This window comes from Notamacropus eugenii, chromosome 1, assembly GCF_028372415.1.
Source record: "Notamacropus eugenii isolate mMacEug1 chromosome 1, mMacEug1.pri_v2, whole genome shotgun sequence".
Lineage (NCBI taxonomy): Eukaryota > Metazoa > Chordata > Mammalia > Diprotodontia > Macropodidae > Notamacropus > Notamacropus eugenii.
Genome location: NC_092872.1, coordinates 284752702 through 284777563, shown reverse-complemented (window position 1 = coordinate 284777563; position 24862 = coordinate 284752702). Strand labels below are relative to the sequence as shown.

The following is a 24862-nucleotide window of genomic DNA, read 5'->3' as shown; positions in this document are numbered from 1 at the left end:
GTCAAATCAGGAGTCAGCCCTAATATAATTCAGTAAATCAAAGGTGGTAGTAAGAAAAAGGTGGGAGAAATTTACAGTTAGAGCTGTGGGGGACCTTCAGGGCTATGGAGTCCATCATACCATACCACTGGCACATTTTAGAGATGAGGACACTGAGTCACTGAAAAGTTAAGTGACGTGTCCATGGTCTCACAGCTAGTATCTGAGATAGGATTCAAACTCAGGTTTTCCTGATTTCAAGGCCAAAACTCTATCCCCCACATTGCCTAATATCCTCAAATTGCAATAGACTTATCAAGGTTGGTCATCATAGGACAGGTTTACTATTTGCTCCCAGGTCCATCCTAGAAGCTTTTCCAGTTTGCCAGAACTGGCATTCTGCTGGCACAGATATCAGGCACCCAAGGTGAATTCCAGTCACTATGAAACTGATCCAAAGGGACCTTTGAGAAATATGTAATAAATGGCACCTTCTCTAAAGTATCCCCTACATGGAGGCAAGCCCAATGAGAGAGATGCTGCTATTATAGACCTTTGTTTAAACAGCCCATAATGTCATCTCTGTCTAGACTCCCAGTCATCTCTTATACACATGGAATTCCCTTTGAAGTCAATAAGGAAGCAACACACTTCCATATCTCCCCCTGGGCATGGTAAAAATAGTCCATTTTCTGCCAACAGCCGCCACTCCAAAGCCTCCATCAGTCGTTGGAGTTTAAGTTAAGTTCAGAGCAAACTCTGAGTTTAGAGGGTGACTTTTAAAAAAAAAAAAAGTTTGACTCTATCCTGACCTCAGAACCTGCCAGTTTGGAAGGGAAACCTCCTGAGAATACATCTCTTTGTGAATCTACAGAAAAATCAGCTTGGAGACAATAGCTCTTTGGGGCTATTGTGCTTCTTAGAGCATTGGCACAACATCAAGAAAGTGAAGGAGTCAAGAAAGTGCAGGTGAGTCACAGGTCTTTTTTTCCAAAAAGGTGATCATGAGGAGGGAGGCAATGCCCAGTCAGCTTTCTGGGACTTTCAGCACTCCAGAGAAGCAGCCCAATGGGACAGTGTCCTAGGTAGACACAGTCTGTCAATGAAGCAGACAGGAGAAAGGAACATCTAGACCTGGGCTGTGCCCACATGGACACCGGACAGATTGAACAAAGATAAACAATTGTTTTAGCATAAGGAGGAAATGTAAATACCAGCTCAAATCTTCTAGCAATTTGAAACAAGGCAAGACCAGTTCTCTGATCATTCCCACCCACCCACCCCCCACCAAAGAGCTGATAACTCTTTGGATATCATGTGAATTCTGAAACAAAACTTTTTGTTGACTGCCTATGAAATAAAATCTTTCCCTCATGCTGAATGTTTTATGGAAAACCTGTCCCAGAGACACAAGAGTCATGCCTCATGCAGGCTTCAAGTGCACGTATTTTGGGTTTCTGGCCCCATCTCTCATTTTTGTTTAATTCTTTCCCTACCAAGGTGCCCTCTGTTCCCTTGGACTAACCTCCTTCTTCTGATTGCTTCTCTTACTTTCTTTTCCCCTCTTTCTGATTTTTATGGTGCCTCATTGCATGCCCATGTGGCTGATCTTTTGTTTCTTGCTATTTGCTTTTAGTTGTCTTTATTCTTCTATACCACACTCATTCTTGTCTTATTTACAAGACAATAGATATATGCCAAGGGCCATATATACCAAGATTAAAAAGTCCAGGGGGCTTCTGGAACCAGCTAGAGTTTATTGTCAAATTTTTAGTGTAAGCATTTATATATGGAAAATTAGAAAACGCTGCTAATTAGGACTTTCTTATTTTCTTCATCATCCAGATTAAGGAAATTATGCAAAAAAGGTAATAACAGATTAAAATTAAAAGTGTATTAAGACTTTTTTGAAGAATAATTATTAAACATTTACCAGCATGTCCTTGCTAAAGACTTAACTGTAGCAAAGAACAATTAGCAAATTTGCTATTCTTTCTATACTTTTAGTGATGACTCTAATACAGACACAATGGCCATCAAAGAAAAATAGCAGAGCCACTGGACTTGACATCAAATCCCTGATCTAATATATACTAGCTGCATGACCCTGGGCAAGAAGACATAACCTCTCAGCTTCAGTTTTCTGATCTGTTAAATGGACTGAAAATTAAGTATCAACCATCTTCTTCCTCCTTTTCTTTTTTTCTGTTAAAAAACATTCTTTGTTATATATGATGATTCTCTGGTAGGGGAGAGAGAATAGACAAAATTTGCACAGGAAATTTTAGGTAAGATAAAAGCAAAGATATAAAAAATATGTTATTTTTAAGAAATGCCTTCCTTCCAGGATTGTTGTGAGAAAGAATATTTGAAAACCTCCAATTACCTTTTAAGTGAGTTATTACAATTATATGTTTAAAGGGCAGAAGTCCATTGAGCTAATCAATCAGTGAACCAATCACTCCACTTAGTCATGATACTTTTTTCAAGAGAGGCCATAACTTGACAGAATCAGTCGATGAGAGGTGTGGACTAAATGTGACCAAGAGCTACATGTATTGAATCTACTGAATACATCTATGGAATCAATAAATCAAAGACATTCAATTTGATGTGAAAAGTCACCAATCTATGTAGTAGTCTTTAAGAGGCATTGGATGAAGTTCAATGATCTGTCAGAACGGATTGGTTGGGGGACTTGGTCATACCATGTGGGACTTGTCTCAAACCAATGAGCTCATTTTAAATTGGGGATTCAAGCAAGACTCTAAGGGGAATTACTAGGCACTAAAGGAGGATGGAGAAGAGCTCTGACCACAGCCTCCATCTCCTCCCTACTTCCCTTGGTCAGAGAAGGGCCTTGTAAATTTTGGAATACATGTATGTATTATGTATTTATTAACTTTGTATGTGTGATGCATTCATATGCAGGGGTCCTTCTTATCTCCCTCTTGACAGAATGGAAGGCTCTGACAGATAGTGGTCTATTCTTTGTACTTGTGTCTTCAGTGCCTAATACAGTTCCTGACACATAATAGATGCCAAATAAATGTTTATTAATTAATGTAAACAAACTCACAATTATGGGATAGGAATCGACTTCTATTAATAAGCAATTATTCTCAAAAGGCGTTCTGCGTTACCCTAGTTTCATACAAACAAGACGAGTCTGTGTCTCAGCTTTCCCCCCTCCCCACAAAAAAAACTCCTTTATGCTTAAACCTGAGCCCTTTTGGTCAGAAATGTCCTCCTTCCCTTTCCGCACCTACTCGTGGCTCATCCTTCAACGTTTGCCTGGGATGCCCACAAGTCTCCCTTGGTCCCTCCAGCTTTCAATGACTTCCCCTTCAGAACACAGAGAGTACTTTGTTTTGTTTCTCTGTAAGACCCTTGCCTCATAATTCCAAGAATGACGGAACTGTCTGAGTTGGTGTTTGTCCCTCCACTAGACTGGGAGTTCCATGTGGGCAGAGATTGAAGGGGGAGGGGAACACGTATTAATTAGAGTCCTACTATGTGCCAGTGGCTGTGCTAAGCACTTTACCAATGTTATCACAACACTTCAAGATAGGAGTAATTCAGTATGATCTCAACTTCTTGCCTCGGGAATGTCCTACAACCTACAGGAATTTGCTAAGTATTTCATCTACAGGCCAGATTGGATCTGCTCCTTCTTATTTCTAGTCATAGAAATCAGTCTCGGTTGGATCTTTGATGGTGGCCTGGTACGTGTTTCTCTCTGCTCCTAGAAGCTTCATCCTGTGTAATTCCTCCCCTCCTTTTAAGGTTCTGTGTGTTTCTCTCAGTTCCCCCATGGCCCTTTGGGTTCTCTCTCTCACCAACATCCCTCTGTTTCCTGAGTACAAGAAGGGCTGGCCTCAGGAAAGGCTACAACTTCTTTCCTCAACACTCTTCTCTCCCAAAACAACACAAAACTCTTCTCAGGTGTTTTTAAAAATAAAGTTCACTCACATTTAACACTCCCTCTTGGTGTAGGCAGACCCCTCAGCCTCCGTCCTCTGAGCCTAGTGGAGGAAGCCCTATGCAGAAACTCAACATGTCTATTTACAGGATCCATGCAAGAAAGATCTTTGACTCTTGTGGAAACCCCACTGTTGAAGTTGATCTCTACGCTGAAAAAGGTCAATTCCGAGCTGCTCTACCCAGTGGGGCTTCTACCAGTATCCATGAAACCCTGGCGCTCCAAGACAACAATAAAACCCACCACATGGGGAAAGGTGTCTCAAAAGTAGTTGAGCACATCAATAAAACTATTGCCCCAACCCCAATTATCAAGAAACTGAATTTTGTGGAGCAGGAGAAGATCAACAAATTGATGATAGAGATGGACCGCACTAAGAATAAATCTAAATTTGGTGCAAATGTCATATTGGGAGTGTCTCTGGCTGTTTGCAAGGCTAGAGCTGCTGAGAAAGGTATCTCCATGTACCACCATATTGCTGGCTTTACAGAAAACAATGAAGTTATCTTTCCAGTTCCAGCCCTCAATGTGATGGGCCTCTCATGCTGTTTACAAGCATGGCCATGCAGGAATTCATGATGTTCTCTGCTGGAGCGGCAAACTTTAAGGAAGCCATGTGCATTGAAGCTGAGGGATACCCTAACCTGAAAAGAGTGATTAAACAGAAATATGGACAGGATGCCACCAACATAGGGGATGAAGGTAGCTTTTTTCCTAACATCCGGGAGAATAAAAAGGCTCTGGACCTGCTAAAGAATGCTATTGGTAAGGCTGGCTATACTGATAAGGTTGTGACTGGCTTGGATGTTGCTACCTCTGAATTCTTCTGATCTGGGAAACATGATTTGGACTTCAAATTTCCTGATGACTCCAGCATATACATCTCCCCTTCTGAGCTTGGAGACCTCTACAAGAGCTTCATCAAGGATTACCCAGTGGAGTCTATTAAACATCTCTTTGATCAGGATGATTTGGAAGCTTGGAAAAATTTTACTGCTACTGCAGGTATCTAGGTGGCAGGGGCTGATCTCACAGTGACCAAGTCCAAGTGCATTGAAAAGGCTGTGAAGAAGAAGGCCTGAAACTGCCTCCTACTCAAAGTGAACCAAATTGGTTCCATGACTGAATCTCTCCAGGCGGGAAGCTGGCTCAATTCAGTGGGTGGGGAGTAATGGTTTCCCATTGCTTGGGGGAGACTGAAGAAGCCTTCATTGCAGACCTGGTGGTGGGTCTCTGCACTGGGTAGATCAAGAGTGGTACCCCTCGCTTATCTAAGCATTTAGTCAAGTACTACCAGCTTCTCAGAATTGAGGAAGAGCAGGTCAGCAAAGTCAAATCTGCTGGAGGAAATTTCAGAAACCCTCAGGCCAAGTAAGCTCTGTGGCCAAGAGACCTCAGAGCTTGAGGGCACCAGGCACAAGGTACCTCTGCTCCTGTCCTAAGAATGGGCAGCACCAAGCACTAGACCAGTCTTGTTTTGGGGGCAGGATGCTTAACTTTCCTCTTCTTCCCATCTTTCTGTGATATTCTTACTGCTTTTTTAGAACTGTCTTACCCAAAGACTACCTGATCATCTGACTCTCTGTCAGAAGACCCTTATCATCTTGTGACTGGGATAGAATGATCAGTTCTTACCCCCAACCTTTTGTTGATGTATGCAGCTATGTACTTGTGATGGAGTCTGGATGAGCCCACAGGCCAAATCCTTAGTGGCTTCTATGCGCAGAATGAAAGTATTCAGTAACCCCCCCCCCAAAAAATAAAGTTTACTCCTGTACCTGATCAGGGAATGCACAGTGGGACACAATAACAATTGGAAAATCTGCCAGGTAATTAAGGTCTGTCCCTTAATGCTAATTCTACAAAGGGGTTGATTCTTTAATAGAATCATCCCTTTCTTTTCTGGGGTTTCCCTCTGCTTTACAGCCTGTACCAAAGTCAGATTGCAGCCTCCTTTAATTTCTCAGCCTTGATACTCCTGGAATTCCTCTCCCAGACATTAACACAATCCAAAACAGTTTCATCCCCTACCTCCTTCAAGTCACAAGTTGCCTTCACCAGAAGGATGTGCAATGAACAGCACGAGGCAAGACCTCACCTAAATTCTTTAAGACAAATTTAGTCAGGAAGAGAAGCCCCTGGACCCAATACCATGGTAGGAAGATGGAGACCCAAAGACCCTGGCAAGCCATTACTGAAGTTACTTGAGATGGGGAGCCAAGTGGACCCAGGCTAGGCTGCATCTGTCCTATGATACAGCCATTAGAAGGAAGAACACTGTCTAATAATTTCCTGTTTTAACTATGTGACACTACGCTCTCCACGGGTCTCTTATATTTAGGAAACCTTGATACTTTTCAGGTTTAATGTATGGTTTGGATTCATCAACTGTTCAAAATCACAGTCATTCTCCAACACATCTCTATACCAACCCTAACAAAATACAGGCATTTGAAAGAAAAGTCATTTAATTGGGGCTGATTAGATCATATTTAGAACCATAAAGGACTATGAAGGTCACCTGGTCCAAGCCCCTCATTTTACAGATGAGGAATATGCTCTGTAGAGATACAACATGATGTATCCTATAGTAACATGACTGATAAGTGAGAATCAGGACTAGAACTCAGCTCCCTGGACTCCAAGCCCAGTGCTCTTCACCATGTGTAAAATTGTCTCACCAGCTAAATAGGAAGGAATCACATAAGGTGGTAGATACGCTCTGTCCCCATACATGAAAAACATTCCATTTCCCAAGACTGTAAGGATGAAAAACTCAAATTCCTTTCTAATCTTCTGCTTCTCCCAACATAATGGGAGAAAGAATAATGATTTCAAACTCATCACATTAACAAAAAAAAAGTTGAGGGACTAAAATCTTGAACATGAAAGACAGAAATGGCCAATACTGGAGAAAGCTATTGGAAGACCAACAAGCACATACATTGTTAGTGGAGTTGTGAATTGTCCCAACCAAAACTGAAAATTTTCCTGAGACTAAAAATACGCCCAAACAGGAAACATTCAATAAGGACTTCACCGGTATAGTGATGGTGAGGTGGTTCTTAATTACTGTAATGACTGTTTGCTTGTTAGTTTAGTTTGACTTTGGCTATTGTTTTCCTTCTCAGACTTAGATTTGTTTGTCTTGGGAAACTCCCACTGAAGAAACACTATACTGGTGCAAGATGGTTTGGGATTTTTTTGTGGTTGTTCACTTGTTAACTTGTTTGTTTTGCTTTTATTGATGTGTTGTTGGCTTTTTTCTCCTTACGTTACAAATATTTACAGATTTGAAAGGTCTCCTCTAAGAAAGTAAAACAATTAAGCAGAATTAAAAATACAGTGACCTCATGTAAATGTACATGCAACATTCCACATACGTGGTAATCCCTAACTTCCTATTTTTGAAAATAACAGAAATCTATCCTCTTTCTCTCTTTCTGGGGTGGGGTTAAGAGAAAAAACTAAGTTTTTGAAAACAATATGCATAATTATCCAAAATGACTTCACATTCTGCCCCCTCCATCTGTCACCTCTGTTACAGATGACGTTTCACTGGTCCTTGGGAATCACAATGGTCCTTGCATTGATCTTACAGCTTCCAAGATATTTAGCTTTAGAGGGTGTTTCTCATATAAATGGTTCTTATTCTGCTTATTTAGTTTTTCTTTTTTAATGTCAAATCAGGGTTTATTTTAAAAGGTAAAGTTTTATGCACACAATTTTAAAATGAAAAATTATAAGTTTTTTAATTGAGCAATCAATATTGCAACCTATTTATAACAAAATAGTGTTTACATATCACAAAGGTTAAAATGTCAGAAGAAATTCAAATTACAACTTGGATCCTGAGCAATTCAAGAGTTTGATCCCCAATGATTCAGGTCAAGTCCCTTCTCTCTGTGAGGTGATCCTCCTTCAATCATATCATACTTCAGGATAGCTAGCTGACTGCTGTCACTATTTCACAGTAGTTATTCTCGTCCTTGGCCATTAAAATGTATCCTTTGTCACCCTACTCTTCACCTCAGCTGTTCTTGACTATCCAATATTTCTTTCTATGTTTTCCAATATCACCATAGCCCACAACTAGCATGCTATGATCTAAGTGTTGACTACTGCATTTAGGTTCATAATAAACAACAGATTGATAGAACTGGAAGAATGGATATGCTGCATCAACAGCAACAGAGATGGAATCCACGGTTGCCAGAGACTTTGCAAGAGTCCTTTCATGTCCTAATGGAATGTCCACATATCCAGTGACACTAACTAATGTCCACATATCCAGTGACACTAACTAATTCTGGTCGATAATGACATTTGCCATCCCTTGCTTCATAGGGCTACGATTTCTCTGTATCAATGCCTCCATTTTTCTTCACATATTCAAAGGCATTATCCATTAAACCACCTCTACAGCCTTCATTGCCATCATCCTTAGTTCAGACAACCAGATTCTGTTCACTAAGTGAAACAAGTTCGCCTATCTTACAGGGCCACTGACCTTCCAGGGAACCAGTTGCGCTAAATGCTCAGGAAGAATCACACTGATCCTGATCCTTAACAGGAGTTACATAGTCTTTGTTTCTCCAGTCTACAGATTTAGGGATCTTTACAAAGAGAGGTTCATGAAATAGAGTTCCTTTGACTTTCCTTTGAAATCCCTTTTGTGTAAAGCCATTCATCACTTATCTGAATTTCTCATTGGTCATATCTCCAAACTTGTTCGTTTCCATTCAGAAACAACGTCTGCAGTACTGTACTTCAGATTGTGCATTTCAATCACTCTCAAATTCTTCTCCCATGTTGCTCTCCTCCAATTATGTTCCCTCCCAACATTGGTCCTTCTGTGTTGTGACCTCCATTGGTCCCATTTAGCATCTACAGTTGGGTCAAGTTGTAGAGCAGCAGCTGCTATCCCCAAGCAAAGGGAAGTTAAACATAGGTAGAAATTCATGTTTCAAACCTGAGCGTCTCAGCAGCAGTGGGACCTGGGGGGAACCGGACCTCTAAGGATACTTGGAGGTCCTGGCAGGAAATTGCTTACTTACTTCATTTTTCAACATTTTATGAAAATTCTCACAGTTGTTCATTTTTCTAATATTGATGTTCCAGGATAAGTCATTCTCCTGGCTCTGCACCCTTCCTTCTGCATCAGTTCAGACAAGTATTTCAGTGTCTGTCAAATCTTCTCTTTCCTCATTTCATACAGCACCAAAGGATCCACAGACTACAACTGATGTAGCCTTCCTTCAACTGTTAGACATGCCCTTCACTTTTACTTTGGGTCCACCAAAAGAAGAGCTGCTACAAATGTTTCTGTAACAAGAAAGGCCTTTTTCTCTTTCTTTCATCTCTTTTGGGCATTGACCCATTGATGAGATGAATAAGTCAAAGATTGAAACCTCCTCTGTAATTTACATTCTCAGAAAGGTGCTTGAGGTCATGAAAGGTGAGGTAAGCTGCTCAGGGTTAGACAGTCAGTTTTGAGTCAGAGGTGGGACTGGAATCTAGGTCTTTCTCACATCAAGGCTAGCCCTATCCACTACAACTTACAATAGCATAAATAGCAATTCAAATTTAACTGTGATAGGAAAATGGCAAGTGTAGCTTTTCATCAAGATATCTCTCATATTCTTTCATTGATCCCCAAAAGAAACTGAATATTTCACATGGAAATCAATCAGCAATAAGAGAAATACTCATTAAAAACAACTTTAAGATTTCACTTCACATTCATTAAATTGGCAAAGATAATAAAGACAGAAATCATCAGTGGTGGAGGGGTTGTGGAAAGACAGGCACACCAATGCATTGAGAACACACACAGTAAAGTAGAAATGTCTAGGTGGCACAGGGGATAGAGCACTGAATGTGGAGGGTCCAATTCTGGCTTTGGATACTGTCTAACTATGGGGCCTGGGCAAGTCATTTCACCTTTGTGTGACTCAGCTTTCTCATCCGGAAAATAGGAAAAATAATGATCCCTAGACCCCAGGTCTATTTGTAAGGATCAGTTCAAAGGTTAGTTCTAGAGAGGGCTTTGCAAACTTTAAAGTTCTGGTTATTTTTGTGATCATTCGAGTATCTAATCTGGAGTCAAGAAGATCTTGGTTCAAATCTCACTTCAGACTTTTGGGTCTCTGGGCAAGTCATTTCACTTCTCAGTGACTCAGTTTCTTCATCTATATAGTGAAGGAATTGGACTCATTGGCCTAAAGTCCTTTCCAGCTCAAAATATATGATGCTTTTATAACCCTAGGTGTTGTTCCATTGGGCCCATGGTCTGATGGGCACTCTATTAGACCCAGGGTCTCTGTGGGAGATTTGGGTTAGAGGAAGGAAGCTGAAAATATCACTACCCCTAGCTGTCACAGTTCTAATGCTCCTCCAGGTGTTGGGGAAAGCCCCAGCCTCTCCCTCCTATCCTGGGGGTCCTCTTAGGAAATCACACCCTCTAGTGCAGCTCTCCCATGAGCTTTTCTTCCCATGCTCAGAAGAAATCCTACTCCCAGGGTCTTTAGTGAACCAGGTTCACTGGAAAGTTGGCCAGTCCTTACCAGAAAAACCATTACACTATAAGATATTATTGGTAGAGCTATGAAGTGCTCCAACTACTGCAGAAAGCACTTTGGAATCACATGAGAAAAAGAATTTGCCTGTTCAAAGCCTTTGTCCTACATTGGGAGCCCATTACTGCATCCCAAGAAGTGCAAATAGCAGTCCAATACATACACCAATATATGCCAATATTCATAACCATTCTTTTTAGGATATCAAAAAAGGAAGCAAATAAGATGTCCATCAGTTGTGGAAAGGCTGAATAAACTGGAATATAGCAGTATGAAGGAATAGTATGCCCAAAGAAATGGGGAGATGAGGAGTTCAGAGAAATGTAAGAAGAATGAATGGTCTGATACTGGTGAAGGAAGCCAACATGGAGACCAATATGGAAACAAAGAGATCACAAAAAGGGATTCAAATTCCAAATAATTGTGATGACCCCCTCAGTCCCAGATAACCAATACTGAATGCACCTCTCCGTTTTAGGTTCAGCGGTGGAGGTCTATGGGGAAGAATGGAGCATGCAGTAGCAGGAGCAACTACTACATTAGGTAGCTTTGCCGAACTGTTTTTGTCTTTGTTACAGAGGAAGACCCCTCACTGGTAGTGAGGTGTATGTAGAAATGCTATTTATGAACGATTAAAGGCAGATATAAAATTCACTACAAAAAAAAAATCATTGAACAGTATGCAAGTGTGCACATGATATCATATCTGGAAATAATAAATCAGACAATGGAGTGGCTAGAAAATATGAGAACACACAGCTTTTCAAAGAAGCTAAATCAACACAAGTTAATAATAAGTGTCGACCAACAAACATTTATTAAACACTTAGTTCATAGCAGGCTAAGAGCCATAGACAATATGCTACAGGAAAGAACCAATGGAGAGCCATGGACAGGACACAGGTTTCCCCTTGAGTAGCTTTATGTTTCAAGTAAAATGTTTTCCTTTGGTTCACTTGCTTCTTGAATGACCAAGAGAAACAAGCTCCATGTGTTCTCTCCTAACCTTCATTATAGCACTCTGTCCTGAGACGTGTTTCATAATAAATAGAAAACACAGTGGCCTGATGTCAGCCCATGGGTGAGGGGCTCTGTGGGACAACATAAATGAGGCTTAATTTATATTCAGGGGACTTGGGCTTGAAATCCAGCTCTCTGACTGACTAGCTGTGTGGCCCCAGGCAAGTGACTTGCCCTCTCTGAATGACCATAATGGGGAAAATAACACTTGTGGAGAAAGGGAAGGTTTCTGTAAAGCTTCACATGGCCCTTAGGAAGTGGAAAGGATTACCAGTCTATTGCTTTCCAAGTAGGAACCAAATTCTCTTAGACTCATCACTCTCAGCCAAGTTGGAATGAACTTTGGAGATAACTGAATCCAATACCCTCTTTTTACAGATGAGGATGCTATGGTCCAGAGAAGGAAGCCACTGACTCAACTCATCAGAAGTAGAGCTGAAACTAGACCCAGGTTTTTTCATTCCCCGTCAAATGCCTTCCTTCTCTACTGTTCAGTCATGAAGGTCCTGAGGCTCACAAAATGATACCAGTATTTTCTCTCTGGCATAAATGAATATAAATGTACTTAAGATAGTGGGTAAGAATCCATCAACTCATTCATCAGTGTCTGATGAAAATCCAGGCAGTCCTTCCCATTCACTCTGATAATATTATATTTGAAGTGCCAACTAGAAGCCAGGGAGGTTGCCAATCCCACCTACGGTGACTGAGAACAAGGGACAATGACTGACCAAAGATCTCTCAGAAAAAAATAACTTAAAAAAAAAAGATCCCCAGGTCGTTGAGAGCTCTGTGCCAAATTCCAAGGAGCAGCAGGTAAGCCAGTGGTCACAGAAGGTGTGTATGAGCACTCTGGGTCACCATGTAGCCTATATGTTATAGCAGCATATCCTTGTAGGTATGTATGAGGTGGACTGAATAACCACCCAGATCATTCTAATTCTCCAGTTCTGAGATCCTATTGTAAGATCAGTGTCACCTACCACCGCACTGTAATTCTCCAGAGTTCTACTACCAGCCCTCCCTCCCCCATTATGTTTCACCAGTATCTCCAGTCTCTTCCCCACCCACAAAATCCCTACCCCTGATCCAGAACAGACCTGTCACTTCTGAAAGTCTGCTCTCTTCCAAAACAGTACTACCATCTCTCTAGACACAGGTGCCCTTCAAATCCCCACATTGGGCCAGGGTCTAGGAAATGTCCTGAACAGATTCAAAGTTAGGGCCATTAGCCTGATCTGTGGCAACACCTGCTGGCCAGACATGTGAATTCTGTAGCCCACTTTTGCAAAATTTCTCCATCACTTTCTACTGGAGGGAGCTAGGTAGTCATGGGTAAACTGAGTCAGAGAATGCATTCCACAAGCTCTGTAGGAAATCTGGGGTGAAGCCTCCCCAAATCAGGAAACCTGTCTCCCCCATCTTTCCTGATTTAGGCAGCATATGCCTCCTTCATGTTACCATTTTTATATTCGAGAAAAATCACATTTCCCCAGTAGCTCCAGACCCCCAAGGAGAAGCCACAAACAAGGCAGATAAATAGGTGCGGTCTCTGCTTCTGGGCCTTGATTTGATTTGCTTTTTTTAAAGAGCAGCCCTGTTTCGGGGGGCTTTGGCTGAGGCAGAGCGGGCCAGGCGCCAGTGGCATACAACAGAAGGGGTAGCAGCAGCCGCGCTGGACGGTTTCTTTCTATCGATCGATCGCCTCTAATGAGCACGGTGGAGCTGCAGCTAATGGTGCTGTGGCTGGTGTTAAGGGCAAGTGTGGGAGAAGATTATCAACCCAAGGGCTTTGACAGTTGCTGGACTGCCCTTAGCCCTCGGGGCAATGTTGCACTTGAGAGGTCACTCTATCAAACGAAGGGAGAGCAGCTCAGCCCGAGCTGGTGGAAGCAAAGATGCTGCCGCCGAGCCTGGCTGCTGGGCTTTCTCCTCCTCCTCCTCCCCTTCTCCTCTCTTTCTCCCCCTACTCCTCCTCCTTCTCCCCCTCCTTCCATGCTAGGTATAGCCCGAGCTCATGCCCTCCCCCTAGATGATTTTTGCCCACCCTCAGCTACTCACATTGCTAATTATAAAGCCTAATTAATAGGATCTGAGCCTGCCCCAGGGGGTAATGAGGTCCGCAGCCCCATGCCAACTAAGAGATTCAATGTCCTGCTCACCTCCTCCCTACCTGAAGCCCTCTACCTGGGGGCGGACAACCCTTTCATGGGCTTCCCTTACTATAACAAGCACTGCGGTGCCCATTGCCCCCCTCAGAGATCTGAGCCACTCCACCAAGTAACTGGGAGAACCACAGAGGCCAGGGGCCTTTCAAGGAGAGTCAAATGGCAGATCTTATGTAACGCTTGCAGTCAAATGTTCCTGCAGAAAGGAAGCCACAGGTATTACAGAAGATAGAAAATTCGCCAAGCCTCACCTGCTGGGGCTGGGCTCGTTACACGTGGAGAACGCTGCTTCCCTAAGGGACTCATTGCAGCTGGGGAAGGAACCCAGACCCATGCAGGAGTGGAAAGGGAGAGGGAAGCCTGGCACCCCACGTGTACCGAGCCTGACATAAACGCCCAAACCCTTGTTGATTTTAATGCTGTAAATAAGCAGTTTAAATGTTCTCCTAGGTCCGTAATAAATCGCGTGGCTGTGGTGCCCGGCAGCCAGAGCCAATTATTTATTAGGGTTTCGAAATTCCAAGATGGAGAATCTACTCCTCAGAGGCTCCTGTTGGGTCAGATTACTTAAAATGTCTATGTTTTTTGGCTGGTTACTGTTTTGGTGGGGGGCTCCCCTTAGTCTATGAAACACTAGCTATGAATGCATTTCCTCCGGAGCAGATGTAGGTTTTTCAAAGGGACTTCTCTAGCCAGTCACCCCCCAGAAAATGCCCTTGCTCCCCATCCCACACAAGCCAGGGCCCATTTCCAAAGCCATTGCCTGCCCACCACCACTGGAAAGAAAATGACAAGAAAGACCCAAGCAGCAGGGGCCAAGTCCTCATGGTTATGGTCTGAACAGCAGGGAGCAAGTCCTCGAGGCAGGCAGATTAAAGCCTTAGATCCAGAGCTCACTGTCAAAAAGGCTTCAGCCTCACTACCCAAATGGCCCTGAGCCTAAGTGCCCTGGCAGCTACCCCAGAAAGGACAGGGATGGAAGGCAAGCTAGGAGGTGTCCATCTCTTCAGAAACAATGATTTCACCAAGGTGAGGCCTGAACTCTCCTGATGCAGAGCCTGTGGTGGCCCTGAATGAGATGTCCATCCTACAGGGCTGAGTTTTTGAGGGGCGTTATTGCCTATGGTCAACTGATCCTCTGATGACAGACATGCAGCAGCCTCTGAGGGACATTATCTTGAACTCTGCCCAAACTGGTACACCTTCTAGCACATGTCATCTGCTGGGCAAGCCTCAGAGATCCAGGGTCACCTTCAGGATCAATGTATGTCCTCTCTCAGAGCCTCAGCTTCCTTTTCTGTAAATGGAAATGATATTTCTTATAGCCCTTCACTCACAGAGTTGCAATGGGACTTAATAATTAAAGAAGCATGTTAACATATGCATGTATGTACGTATAAAGTACTTTATAAGCCTTTTCGATAGGACCTGAGATGACCATCTGCCCTACAGCTTTGGGTCTCAGGGGACTTCCTGGGGTCCTGAGAGGTTCACTGGCTTCCCCAGTCACATGACCAGTGTGTAACCACTGTATATATGCATACATACATTTAAGCATGCATATGCACTCAGAAATATCTGTAGTAATCCCAGGTAGTGTTTATAAAGCACTTTCAAATACCTCTTTTTATTCTCACAACAACCCTGGGAGGGAGGTGCATTATCATCCCCATTTTACAGATGAGGAAACTGAGGTCAACAAAGGCAAAATGACTTGCCCAGGGTCACACAGCTGGCAAGTATCCAAGCCCAGTGCTCTATCTGCTGTCCCAACCAGCTGCCCTTGGCACTTTACATCTGTTCCTACATGACCTTCATAACCATCCAGTAATATTGGTAAAGTACTTAGCACAGAGCCTGACATATGGTGAGTGCTATATGTATGCTAGCTGTTGTTACTATTATTAAGAAATATGTATGTGTGTTTATATGCATACATGTTGGCATACATGGATGCCTATGCGTTATTGTTGGTATGTGGACACACTATATGTCAATTCAATGTATTTCTCATTTCACTAAAACAAAATGTTTTTTACAAAGGCATAGAAGTATTCTAGCATAAGGAAATTGTTTAAATTATTAAGCACCTGAGAAGTAGTGAATCAATGGCATTGGGGTAAGGCAGACCTGAGTACAAATCTCTCCTCTGACATATTCTGAGAATGTGACTTTAGGTAAGCGTCTTAAGCTGTCATTGAACCCCTACATTACTTAGCAGGTGGAATTTGGTATGGCTAATGAACTTTCTTTGGTGGGGTCCCCCTGCACTAATGACATGACACATCTGGGAGCCCTTCCATTTCAAAGGATGTCCCCAGAGCCCCCACTCAGCCCCTTCTCTCTAGGGGAGTGAGCAGTCCTTGGAGCCAGTCTGCCCCGCCATATCCTGGCTCTCCTGGTGGGACTTCCCCTCACCTGACCAGAACAAGTTGAGAAGATACAGGATTCAGTAAGTGGAATTGGACTGAAGTTTCTCTAACAGTCTCTCTTCAGTTTCCTTGGGTCATACTGATGACAGTGTGGGAGGGACAGAATGGAAAGGATGAGAAGACAAGGAGGCTGACGCCATTCTAGAAGTACACTTGGCAGGGCTCTCTGACCCACCCATTCGTATGACCACCACATCCCAAGCTCCTAAGCTGAGTGTTAGATGGTTGTCCAGGGTGCTAAGATGTTCAGTGACTTGCCCAGGAGCATATAGCCTGTAGGTTTCTCAGGTGAGACTTTTTGGTTTCAAGGGGCAACATGACTTAACCAAGATTCTGCTAAGCCTGTCCTTCAATCTGAATCCCCTAACTCCAACTCCAGGGAGTCATCCTACCCCACTTTGATAGGTGAATAAAGTCCAGCTGGGCCAAGATTGGTCATCAACCTCTAAGGCTTGTAAGGGAAGCCAGGACTTGGACTATGGGTGGCACACATAACACATAGGAAAGGGAGAGCTCAGCCCCACACAATCCCACTCAGGTCAGGGAAGGATGACCCCAGCAGAGCATAGCTCCTAATTATGATGGCAACCAGGGTACCAGAGTGTATAGCATGCCCCATCTGGAGTCAGGAAGACTTGTCTCCCTGAGTTCAAATATGGCCTCAGACACTTTACTGGCTGCAAATCACTTCACGCTGTTTGCCTCAGTTTCCTCACCTGTAAAATGAACTCTAGAAGGAAATGGCAAACTGCTCCAGTATCTTTGCCAAGAGAATCCTAAATGGGGTCACATAGTTAGACACAACTGAAACAACTGAACGATGACAACAATGACAACAAAAACACGGAGCAGAGTAAGACCAGTGTACACAGTGGGCAGTGAAGATGAGTGTATGGACATTCCCCAAACCACACCCAGGCCTAACGCATGGTCCAGGATTCTCACCACTATTCTCATTCCTCTGAGATAAGGCATGGTGTTCCCAGACCTTCTGCTCAAGTGTCTAAGAGGCTGAACGGATTATATGCTCAATACATTTGTAGCATCCGTGGTCCCTGGAGTGACCAAAGGAGGACAGCCAAGCTGGTGAAGCTTCTCAGGGTCATGCCATGCAAGGATCAGCTGAAAAAACTAGAGAAAAGAAGACCTGAGCAGGACATGATAGTTGTCTACAAGTACATGAAGGTTATTGTGCTGAAGGCGATTAGATTTGTTCTGTTGGACCTCAGAGGGAAGAAGCAGGGGCCCTGGGAGGAAGTCACAGGTACTAATTTAGATTGAGCCGACATGGACCAGGCCATGTGTCACATTCTCCCAGCTGACTTTAAGCTCCATGAGGACAAGCAACACAGATGACCTATTTTTGAATCTCCCCCAGGATCTAGAAAAATGCTCTATGGGTAATTTTATAAAAGCTTATTGGATTGAGCTGAAAAAGGAGGGTGGAGTTCCCACAATGATGCTGAGGGAAGGCTTTGTTCACACCACCTGGACTCATCAGAAGCAGCATTCTGAGAGCAGCGCCCTCACAACAAGCCATGGTCTGAGACTCCTCCAAGAGACCTCCAAGAGACCTTCCCAAAGGTAACGCCCCTCGACCACACGAAAGGTGCATGGTGGCTCTGTCCAGGTGAGGAAGCTTCCATCTATTCTGGAGCCGGGCTGTGTTATAGGAGACCAATACTGTCGAGAGGCAGGTCTGGAGGCACAGCCTGCTCTGTCCTCTCAAAGCTAACTGAACACAGGGACAGAAAGTCTCATGTCAATGCAAAAAGCATTATTAACTGCCTGCTGTGTGCATTGGGCTCAGCACTGAGGTCATTAGGGGGAAAAAACCCAAAGCATACCCTCAACGAGTTTACTTCCTGCTAGAGGGAAACAGCAGGTCCACATGAGGTAAATACAAATCACATTCAAAGCACTTCAAAGTCATTCTTTGAGGGATGCCAGCACTGTGAGAACGACAAATGACTTTTTGTGGAGCAGCTTCTTGAAAGAAACCAGACATTCTAAGAGATGGACGTGAGGAGGGAGGGCATTTCAGGGATTAGGGCCAGATCGCTTGTGCCAGATTGAGGGGACAGAGACTTTATGTAGCATGAAAATCCCCTGACTAGTTCTTGGTCAGCCTTTGTTGTAACTTTCTTGGGTTACAAGTTCAGACCTCTTCATTATTCAGAACCAATAGAAATTAAGGTCCGTGAGGGCAAGGAGCATCTTATATTGTCTTTGCATCCCCTGTGCCTATCACAATGTCTAGTGCAGGGTAAGGCTTAATAACTACTTATTGAATGAATAAATGACTGTCAGATTACTAAAGAATTGTTGAATTTAACAAATTAGGCTAACGGTGGATTTGTCTAGCCAGAGAAAGAGCTGGACATTGGGATGATTGGGCCATTAATGATATCTCCCCCAGGGATTCCCAGCAGAAGTATATCAAAGTGTATCAAGAAGTGTATCAAAAGTGTGAGGGAAATATTTGGTAAATAACTGTTATCTTATTTGAAATTAACTAATATCTTTAGTATATTCTTTATGTGCAGGTGCACAGTAGATCCTAGAATTTATTTGCTTTTATATTAAATGGGGAGAGAGGAAAGTTAACTGAAAACCAAAGGATACAGGGACCAAAACAGGTTGGGAGCCCTTGACCTTGATGGAAAGCTGCCCCATGTCAATGTTCTGGGTTTGTTAGTTTGTTTGTTTGTTATTAACCTACATGATATATCTTCCCATTTTACTCTCAATGTTCTATGACATAATTGAAAAGTAGAGCATGTCAAAGCTCTAACAAGTCATACAATTTATCTCATCCAAGTTGTTCTCTTTACAAATGAGGAAATCAAGTCCTAAGAAGGTGAGTTATTCACCCAAAATCATGCACTAGTAAACAGCAGGACCAAATCCCTTAGCCCTGAACCTGTTGGATGACAACTCATGAGCAAAAGCTATAGGGAAGTAAGTTTCAGCCCAACAGAAGGATGTGCTCCCTAGCAATTAGAGGCATCCTGGAAGTGCATGAATGGTCCTACAAGGGGGTGCATCCATCCTGACTCACTGGGGGCCAAGGCTAGAGGGGTATATTATAGGGATGCTCTAGAGGGAATTCATTACCACATATGATTAGACCAGATGGTTGCTGATCCCTCTTCTAACTTCAAACCATGGTTCTGAATGAGATGCCTTCCTCCACAGGAGAAGAAAAGTAGTTTTTAATCAGTCTTGAGACCAAGAAACAGAAAAAACTCCAAAGACTGGCATCCAAAACACAGTCATCTTGCTCTAAGCAATACACTATTTTAAATGAAAAAAAGTATTTTAAATGAAAAAAAGATGACTTTTTATTACTAAAAAGATATTATAAAGGTTTGGCAAGAGAATAAAGCAGACTAATACCATTTACATTCCAGAGGCTGTTTAGGGAACATTTTGATGAAAATCAATAATTGTGAAAGAATCTTTATTATGTTCCATTTTTCTTGTACATCAACTTAAGGAAATGGGTAGAGGTCAGGGCCAAATGAATTGACAAGCAGTATAATGGTGCCGATGGAAAGAACATATTGGCATTTCAATGGCAGGACCTGCTTCATTTTACTTAAGCCTAACGATTGAGAGAAAGTCAGTCTGCAGAGGCCCTGTGTCAAACCAATGAAGGTTGCCCCTTAGTCATGGAATCTCTATCTATCATGAGAAAGCCAATTAGGAAATCCATGTTAGGCAACCCTCAATATATGGAAAGCCTGCATTTCTCAAGCAGGCTGCCTTTGATGCAAATATCCATATACTGAATCAGATTCTCCTACTAACCTCTACTTAAAAATTGAAAATGTATTCCTATTGAAAAATATATATATATATACATGTGGTCCCAAGGTATTATAAAATCATACTCAGGAGAACAATAAACCTTATTTTTAAATTGAGTTCTTATAGAAAAAGTTATAGTTTTCTGAAAAAGTCCTAATAACTCATATAATATATAAATATATACATATGGATTGAAATATATAAATTTATGCAAACTAAAAATACCAGACAGAAACAAAAAGTCTTTTTTTAAAAAGCCATGGTTGCTTTATTTTTAATAGTAAAAGACTAGAAATAGCCTAGATCTCCCACAATTGGGGAATAGATGAATAAGTTGTAGTCTATTTGCAAAAGGGAATATAATGGCCTTGTTAAAAGTGTGTGTATGTGTATATGTGTGTGTGTGAAGAATATAAAAAAATCTGGAAAGCTATATATAGTAAAGCAAAATAAGGTAAGTATCCTAAAAAAATACCCAGCATTTTTGGTGACAAGTTGTAGGTTTTGTTTGGTTTTTGACCAAGAAAGCAAAGTTTAACGAACCCATAGACTGCTTTGGAAAGGACACAGTAAATGCACTTATTCTTACCCTGTTTAAACAATGCCTGTTAAAATGTATTCCTTTTTTGTAGAGATGGAAGACAATGTGTGGTGGACATTACATACACCACCAGGCACAATTGATGTGTTGATTGGTTTTGCTGAATAGCTTTACCTCTTTTTAGTCATTTTTGTCGGGAATGGATCTTTGGGAGGGGGGGAAGAAAATGGGAGGGAACTAGATATTCCCAGAAATAAAAGTAAGGTGAGGACAGAAGATATCCCTAAAAATAAGATTTTTTAAACTATACCTATAATACATTTTGTCCAGGCTTTGCTGTTCAGTAAGACAAATAGTTTGACTCAGAGCTATGCACTCCTTGGACAGAAGCTAAAGATGAATGATAAACAGGCCCAGAATTTATAGGAAAGCAGCAGTAGGATGATTGCATTGGAGAAAGTAAGCAGTTCTTTTACTGGCCCGAAGCTTCTCCCAAGAACTAAGATCCAACCCCAAGCATCATTCTTTGGGGAATGTTGTGTGACTTCAGATCATGGGCGCTACAGTCTTAGAAAAACTGTTTGCCAGGCATTGCAAGCAGAATGGAGAGAGCCATGGTGGGCCAGAGATGACTTCAGGATGTGATCAGTGAAGGATGGTCCAGATGGGAGAGGTGGCTTGAGGGAAGTCACCAAAGCAGCATACAACCAGAAATGGACAAGGACCTATTCCGTAGTGAAGGTGATGAGTAGTATGGAGTCCTTGCAGGCTAATACTTGTGAAAGGGTAAGAGATGGACTAGATGGTGTTCTGCATGTCCAGCACATGGGATGGACCTCACATGTGGGAGGGAGAAGCATGCCCACAGGATAAGAAAGCTCAACTCTTCATGAATGTAGCAGGGCCATCAAAGCATCACAGAAATATTTTACAATATGTTTTCTTGTTCCAGATGTAAGTAGGTCAAATTTTTGATTTCTAACTTGAGAATTACTCTATGTTTGGTCTAATTACTAATTTATTAGTATTTTCTGTGAATGTTAAGTAAAATAATAAAAAAGAAAATTGTCATAATAATCATAGCTGACATTTATACAGCACATTCAGCTCTACAAGGCACTTCACATACATTATCCTGAGAAAAGAGGCAAGGTTGGAAGGAGATAGGCACAAACCTAAACCCAAACGATTTTACAGCTTGGCTTAGCTCTCCCCCCCTTTTCCACCCAGAGATTTTTTTCCCCAAATTCCTTTCCAAAGTAACTGTTTGGGTATCTCTTCCATTCTCCCTCCCTCTCCTCTCCCAGACGTTGGTGGCCCTGTGATACCGCACTGACGGCTTTTTGTCCAAGAGACCAAATACAAAGCAGACCTCAGAGGTCACCCACCTTGATTCCAGCACAGCCACAGCAACACAGGCTCAGCAGGCAAGTGGAGCTGGACCTGGTGAGCAGCAGGCATGGCTGGAGAAGGCGGACCTAGTGTCCACCTCTTTGATTTGAGATGAAAGGCAAGAGCAGAAGGCAGAGAGGAATTTTTAAAGTGTCTCTTGCAAGGCAGTGAGTCCCAGCTCTGGGGAATTTCCCATGCTACCTTCTGCCCCCTCCCCATCATTCACCTAATCAAAGAATTTCAAAGTTGGAAGGAGCCTTAGAGATAACTTGTCCAGCCCCCCACCCAGACCAGGAGTCTCTTCTGTTCAACCCCTAACAAGAATTCATAAAACCGGGAGGGGGTAGTGCAGGGTGTATAGGGTGTGTGTGTGTGTGTGTGTGTGTGTGTGTGTGTGTGTGTGTGTGTGTGTGTGTGTGTGTGTGTGTGTGTGTGTGTGTGTGTGCGTGTGTGTGTGTGTGTGTGTGATAGAGACAAAGATAGAGAATGACAGAGAAAGGCAGAAAGAAAGAGAGGAAGCAGAGACAGATAGACAGAAGGAAGGAGAGGAGGAGAGAGGAAGTGAATACTAAGAATTAAAGCCAAAAGCACCATTAGAGAGTCATTAAGTCCAAGTTCTTTTTTAACAAAAGCCCCCAAAGGGCCCTATGGTACAGAAGTAAAAAAAAGGTAGCCTCATTAGAGTCAGAGGCCTGGGTTCCAATTCCACCCCTAACCTTGCTACCCTGTGTGACCTTGGGCAATTCATTTAACCTCCTCCAGCCTCCTCTCTAAAATGAGGGGTTAGCCTGAATGGCCCCTCAGGTCACTTTGAGCTCTGGCTTTAGGATCCTAAGCCAAAGGGAGGTGATAGGCTTCTGGTTTCATGGACAGAGCCAATAATTCGCCCCCTTTCACCTCAGCTCTCCAACAGACAAACCTGGGTCTGAACATCAAAGTGAGACTAATGCAGAAGGAAAGGCTGGGGCTTCTGTCCAGTTCTGCAACCTCAGCGCACACATCCTGGAGTGGATTTATTCCCTAATTTGTCTGTCCTATTACTTGCACCTGTCTAAAGCCCAAGGAAAACCTATGCTTGATAAAATACCCGGCAGACATCAGGAGCAGACAAGCAGCAGGATTCTAGTGTGGACTTGAGTGGCCTCTGAGGTCCCTTTCTGCTCAAAAATTTAGTGATTCTACAAAACAAATGGAGAGAAGCCCCTGAAAAGCCCATCCCTCTGCAAGCAGGCCTGTGACTCCTTGGCTCAGTTCATAACCATAACCCGGAGCCAATGTACTATTGGCCCTGGTTAGCTGGAAGCCACAGGTCCCTGCGGCCTTCATCTCAGCCCATAAATTTTCCCTGAAAGTGTCTGATTTTGTTCTTTGCCTGACAACCTTCAGTATAACCAGAGTCTAGAATAATACAGACCTATATTCTTCATGTCCCTATTCACTCGCTGCAATCCTTCAGGGACCTGTGATGTCACTGGATACCCTCTGCCATCACAGAGCACAGAGCTGCTTCCTCTGGGGAAATAGTCTCCTAAACATGAGGAGGGGCAAACATCCACCCACCTACCCAACCATCCATCCACCCACCCACCCATTCATCCATCCATCCATCCACCCACCCATCCATCCATCCATCCATCCATCTATCTGTCCGTTACATTTTACATTAAACTCTTACTATGTGCCATCCACAGTGCCGAGCGTGGGCAAAATAATGCTGCCTGCCCTCAGGAAGCTTACATTTGTGACCAGTGTCCCTAAAATCAGATGAATTAGTCATTAGGTCCATGTCTGAGGCTTCCTTTGAGCCTTGGCTTGTGCCCTCCAGGTGTAGTTTTTACAAAACATAGGGTCCTCTCTCCCCCAAACAAGGACTTTCCTAGTATCTTCCCAGGTCACCTTTACCTCTCACACCTTCAAAGGTCAAAGAACCAGATCGAGTAGGGACTTCAGATATGACCAAGTCCAGTGCTGTCACTTTACAGATGAAGAGACTGATCCCCTGATAAGCTTAGTGAGGTGCTCATGATTCTACAGGAAATGAATAGTAGAAATGGGACCAAAAACCCACTTAGAGCATTCGGGGAGCACAGGGTTTAAGCCCTAGAGGCCATCAAGTCAACCTTCCCATTATACAGATGAAGAAAGTGAGTCACAGAGAGGTTAAATGATTTGCCCAGGATCATACTATGACTAAGAGTTTGAGGCAGATTTTGAATCCAGGTCCTTCTAACTTCCCAGTCTGATCCCCTACCACAGCACCACACTGCCTCTCAAATCCTCTGACTTCCACCTTCTTTCCACTTGCCTTAGAACGTGTGTGTGTTTCCTCTCAGACACTGAAATACTTGGGGGTGGGATCCTGGCATTCTTTACTTCTGTTTCCCCAGGTCCGAGCCCATTGGCTAGCCTACAGCAGGTACTTAATGGATGTGAATGGGATGGAATGGAAGCAAATCAGTGCCTCTGGGCAGTCAAGGAGACAGCCGAAGATCAGCAGGACTCTTGGGGCTCAGCTACCCAGCTCGGACTAAAGACGCAAACTCCATCCCCCACTTTCCCCATAACTACCTGTCCTCTATCTCTAAATAGAGCTCCATAGAGGACTCTCACCTTTGCACCCCAGTTTGGCTGGTGCTCTCAGCAGCCACGGATCCTGAGTGAAGTGCAGCGCCCACGCCGGCACTCACCATGCTCCATATATAGTGGCTGCTGAGCTGACAGCGCTGGGCCCAATTTTATCTTGGGAACTATTTCAGCCGGAGTTCTATTTTTATAAGACAATCCCTGAATGGAACCAGAAGCCCTAGCTTTTGTTCTTTGTCAGAGGGTCTGAAGAAAATGAGAGGTGGGGTGGGTTGGGGGGCAGTTGCAGAACAGTAGGAAAGGGCGCGATTCTTAGGCACGATCCAGGACTGTCCAGCCTCCAACAGCATTTCCAAGCTCAGAGATGCCCCTTG

General features: G+C 43.2%; 2 pseudogenes; one reads left to right on the top strand and one right to left on the bottom strand.

Moving 5' to 3' along the window:
* The first annotated feature begins 4036 nt into the window (after window positions 1–4036).
* On the top strand, window positions 4037–5336 carry LOC140525231 (alpha-enolase pseudogene; annotated as a pseudogene).
* A 2571-nt stretch (window positions 5337–7907) lies between these two features.
* Window positions 7908–24595, bottom strand: LOC140517153 (procathepsin L-like; annotated as a pseudogene).
* Window positions 24596–24862: the final 267 nt, after the last annotated feature.